Genomic DNA, 5,768 nt, shown 5'->3' on the forward strand with positions numbered 1-5,768 from the left:
CTCACACTCAACGTCAACAAAACTAAGGAGATGATTGTGGACTTCAGGAAACAGCAGAGGGAACACCCCTATCCACATCGATGGAACAGTAGTGGAGAGGGTAGCAAGTTTTAAGTTCCTCGGCATACACATCACAGACAAACTGAATTGGTCCACTCACACTGACAGCGTCGTGAAGAAGGCGCAGCAGCGCCTCTTCAACCTCAGGAGGCTGAAGAAATTCGGCTTGTCACCAAAAGCACTCACAAACTTCTACAGATGCACAATCGAGAGCATCCTGGCGGGCTGTATCACCGCCTGGTACGGCAACTGCTCCGCCCTCAACCGTAAGGCTCTCCAGAGGGTAGTAAGGTCTGCACAACGCATCACCGGGGGCAAACTACCTGCCCTCCAGGACACCTACACCACCCGATGTTACAGGAAGGCCATAAAGATCATCAAGGACATCAACCACCGAACCACTGCCTGTTCACCCCGCTATCATCCAGAAGGCGAGGTCAGTACAGGTGCATCAAAGCTGGGACCGAGAGACTGAAAAACAGCTTCTATCTCAAGGCCATCAGACTGTTAAACAGCCACCACTAACATTGAGTGGCTGCTGCCAACACACTGTCATTGACACTGACCCAACTCCAGCCACTTTAATAATGGGAATTGATGGGAAATTATGTAAATATATCACTAGCCACTTTAAACAATGCTACCTTATATAATGTTACTTACCCTACATTATTCATCTCATATGCATACGTATATACTGTACTCTACATCATCGACTGCATCCTTATGTAATACATGTATCACTAGCCACTTTAACTATGCCACTTTGTTTACTTTGTCTACATACTCATCTCATATGTATATACTGTACTCGATACCATCTACTGTATGCTGCTCTGTACCATCACTCATTCATATATCCTTATGTACATATTCCTTATCCCCTTACACTGGGTATAAGACAGTAGTTTTGGAATTGTTAGTTAGATTACTTGTTGGTTATCACTGCATTGTCGGAACTAGAAGCACAAGCATTTCGCTACACTCGCATTAACATCTGCTAACCATGTGTATGTGACAAATAAAATTTGATTTGATTTGATTTGAACACCGCCCCCTTTGACTGTTCAATACTTTGTAGAGCCATCTTTTGCAGCAATTACAGCTGCAAGTCTCTTGGGGTATGTCTCTATAAGATTGGCACATCTAGCCACTGGGATTTTTGCCCATTCTTCAAGGCAAAACTGCTCCAGCTCCTTCAAGTTGGATGGATTCCACTGATGTACAGCAATCTTTAAGTCATACCACAGATTCTCAATTGGATTGAGGTTTGGGCTTTGACTTGACCGTTCCAAGACATTTAAATGTTTCCCCTTAAACCACTCGAGTGTTGCTTTAGCAGTATGCTTAGGGTCATTGTTCTGCTGGAAGGTGAACCTCCGTCCCAGTCTCAAATATCTGGAAAACTGAAACAGGTTGAGAAGAAAAGGACTTGAGTTCCTGTACGTTACCACAATCACGCCATTAGTTGTTAATCATTAAACAAACCCCTCTGCCTTTTTTTCTCAAGAGAGTTCTTTCTTCCTGTCAGCACGATGGATGGAGAACCATGCTGGGTGAATGGACAGGGCAATATATCCGGAGAGAAAAATTATTCCGTAAAACAGAATATGTAACAGTCCCTGATGTCTCTTTGGAAGGAGATCCTCGCCCTGAGCTTGTCTACTTTATTGTCCAGGGACTGAATATTAGCGAGCAATACAAGTAAAATCAGAAGACTCTGACTAAGGCCCCACTGCTTTAGCAGTATGCTTAGGGCCATTGTCCTGCTGGAAGATGAACCTCTATCCCAGTCTCAAATCTCTGGAAGAATGAAACAGGTTTTCCTGAAGAATTTCCCTGTATTTAGCGCCATCTATCATTCCTTCAATTCTGACCAGTTTCCCAGTCTCAGCTGATTAAAAACATCCCCACAGTATGATGCTGCCACCACCATACATCCCTGTCGGGGTGATGAGAGGTGTTGATTTTGCTCCAGACAAAGCATTTTCCTTGATGGCCAAACAACTAAATTTTAGTCTCTTCTGACCAGAGTATCTTCTTCCATATGTTTGGGGAGTCTCCCACATGCCTTTTGGCAAACACCAAACATGTTTGCTTATTTTTTCTTCAAGCAATGGCTTTTTTTCTGGCCACTTCCATAAAGCCCAGCTCTGTGGAGTGTACGACTGAAAGTGGTCCTATGGACAGATACTCCAATCTCCGCTGTGGAGCTTTGCAGCTCCTTCATGGTTATCTTTGGTCTCTTTGTTACCTCTCTGATTAATGCCCTCCTTGCCTGGTCTGTGAGTTTTGGTGGGCGGCCCTCTCTTGGCAGTTTTGTTGTGATGCCATATTCTTTCCATGTTTTAATAATGGATTTAATGGTGCTCCGTGGGATGTTCAAAGTTTCTGATATTTTTTTATAACCCAACCCTGATCTGTACTTCACAACTTTGTCCCTGACCTGTTTGGAGAGCTCCTTGGTCTTCATGGTGCCACTTGCTTGGTGGTGCCCCTTGCTTAGTGGTGTTGCAGACTCTGGGGCCTTTCAGAAAAGGTGTTTATATTATGAGATCATGTGACAGATCATGACACTTAGATTGCACACAGGTGGACTTTATTGAACTAATTATGCGACTTCTGAAGGTAATTGGTTGCACCAGATCTTATTTAGGGGCTTCATAGCAAAGGGGGTGAATACATATGCACGCACCACTTCTCCTTTTTTAGAATTGTTTTCATTTCACTTCACCAGTTTGCACTATTTTGTGTATGTACATTACATGAAATCCAAATGAAAATCCATTTAAATTACAGGTTGTAATGCAACAAAGTAGGAAAAACGTCAAGGGGGATGAATACTTTTGCAAGGCACTGTATGTGCTTGCTGTACCTAAGTTCCTGTGAAACAAGGGGAAGGCATTGAGTGTCTATTTGCAGGTTGTCTGAGGAGAACACTGTGATTTATTCAATAGGGAGATGAGGACAAACTCTTCATATTACTGCTGTTTCCTATCACATTCTTAAGCCAATACATTTCTGTGAGTGGGTGTGTGTGTGTTTCAAAAGTCAATCAATTGTTGCCCAGACCAACAGAGCTGACAGGAGTTTGGCTGGCCATCTCTTAGTTTAGCGTGTTTGTGTGTATAGTATGCGTGTGTGTGCGTGCCTGCGGTTAATTTTCAAAGCAGAATGATTACTGCAAATTAAGCATTTACTGAAAATGTAGTGCTGCAGATAGGTTAATAAGGAAACTTTGGTTTATATTTTGACAAGTTGGACTTTAATTGATCTTTGCATCAATATCAAATATCCGTTTGTTGCGAGAGGGGAAAATTTATATTGTTCCTGCACAGTGAAATAACATCTTAAACCGTTTAAAATATTATCTTTAGTCATGGTACTCATGGGCGTCCCCAACTGAAATGATTTAGGGGAGAAGAAAAATAACTAAAAGCTCTCAACACTTCATCCATCTTCACCCCTGGCAGGAATGTGCTCTCGTGCGGAATTAAAAAACACAAGGTGTGTTATTTCCATGGATGCCAAATACCTCTCCAAAAATACTTGACATTTGATAGGTACCTTAGGCAGGGTATTCGAGAGCAATACCCTATCCTGAGCCCCAATGACAAAAACAAAACCCAATCTTAATTTGAATTCATGTCTCTGTAATTATTCATTGATTCTCAAGCTGTCAATGATTCTCCGAGGATTTATACAAATGTCATGTGCGGAGCTGTGTGGTGGGGAGGTGTAAGACTACTTCTGCATCTTAAATGGCAACCTATTCCCTTTATAGTGCAATACTTTTCACCAGGGTCCATACGGCTGTGGTCAAAAGTAGTACACTATGTAGGGAATAGTTTGACATTTGGGACGTAGCCTATTTCTAATATCCCTCCTTAAAAACCCAACTGAAATAGCCTCAACTCCCATTTGTCACCTTTTAATTTATTGCTTATGAAAGAAATGTCACATTTAGTGAGTATGGATTGCAGACATAAATTTCTTACAACGTAAACATTTCACCTGAACTGAACATATTATTTTTCATGTGGGAGTCAGTGTGGTGTACTGCTGAGGTGACAAGCACAAACGACCTTCCCCGCCTCGTGTCAGACTGTGTGTGTGTGTGTCTGTGTGTAAGTCCAATTATGCATGTAGGTGTTTTTTCCAAAACTCCTATTCCCTTCTATGTGCTTATCTCCAGCTCCAACCCAAAGTTCTCAGGAAGAGGAATCAAAAACATTGAAGTCGGTGGCCTTGAGTGTCTAGTGCAGGACTGTGAACTGTAATGTTGAGGCTTTTCAGCCCTGAGGAGTGCCTTAATTAAAGTGATGCTACACCGCCTCACATTTAGACAAGGACAAACACAGCATACACAGCTAATTTAGCTCTACACCTACGCTACCTAACATTGATTAATGTGAATTGTCAACCAGATGAGATGAATATATAAAATAGCCAAGGGCAATATGTCGTATTCAGAACCTCGGAGAGGAAAGACAACTTAATCTATGTTAGGCTACCTTGAGATAGATATCTGTGACATGCAATTCGTTTCTAGCTACACTGCTTGTTTGTAAAGTTTCCAACTGAAAAAGTGTAACTCCTTCTCATACATATGCAATTAGTAAGAGGTGTGTTTGAAAATGTGAGTGTATCCCTTTTAGGGGCATTTATTTGTCCTGCCAATTAAAAATAAATCATTGAGTGCAGGCAGCAGTGGCATCGTGCGCTGGGTGAAACTATCACTGCCACCCACGCCTCTGGGAACGGCATTGTCTGTTTACCATTTACTAGTCACTATACTTAGCAGTCACCCACCCACGTACCAACACACACCCACCAATAAATAGTATACTGTTTTCAAATCTACTGATCCTAAATAATATGAGCAATCTAAAGCCAATCTGATTAGAATTAGCTCTATCCGTCAAGAGGAAAATAAAACAGATATGCCAAAAATCATAATATAAACTAGCCCTGAGAAACATGGTCAACAGTTGGTGCCTGTAGACTAGGCTACTCCTTGCCAAAGAGACCCTGACAGTGGCTTGGTTGAAATCAAACAGAGCAACACCTCCCCCTAGTGGCTCAAAAATATCACCACTGGTTGAGGGGGAATTGTGGACAGGAACAAAGGGTGTAATTTCAGACCGCACTTAGGGGAATTTCTTGATATCAAGTTTCGCCGATAGAGCTCATAGTGGAGGTGTCATAATACCCATAAAAACTCAAACAGGGCAATGGTTCCAATCATTTTCCCACCATTAATTTTTGCAACAGGGGATTTTAGAAACACTTAAAATAAGGGCTGTGTTTCATGTAGGCTTACCCTGGGTGATGTTTTGATAGCCATGTAAATCAGACAAGGTGACTTCTATCAAGAAACCATCAGTCTCATAACACTGGAATTGACAAATGGCAGTCACCAAAGGGAGTTTCCGGATATCAAGAAATCACTATATCAGCTCTGTCAAGTTTAAAATACGTTGGAAACGCATTTAACAGCAACATTTATTTATGTGCACTACGTCATCAAGCACAGACATTTATCCAGAAGTCAATTTGATGGACTTCTCTGGTTGGAAAATGTGCATATTATTTTTATGGGGATATTAGAATATCCTCAGTAACATCAGTCACCAATTGGATGGAAGCCAAGCTACGGTGACAAAATGTATTTGCGCTGTGAAAAGACAATCACCAGAAACGAGATA

The sequence above is a fragment of the Oncorhynchus nerka genome, linkage group LG22, assembly GCF_034236695.1.
Source record: "Oncorhynchus nerka isolate Pitt River linkage group LG22, Oner_Uvic_2.0, whole genome shotgun sequence".
NCBI lineage: Eukaryota > Metazoa > Chordata > Actinopteri > Salmoniformes > Salmonidae > Oncorhynchus > Oncorhynchus nerka.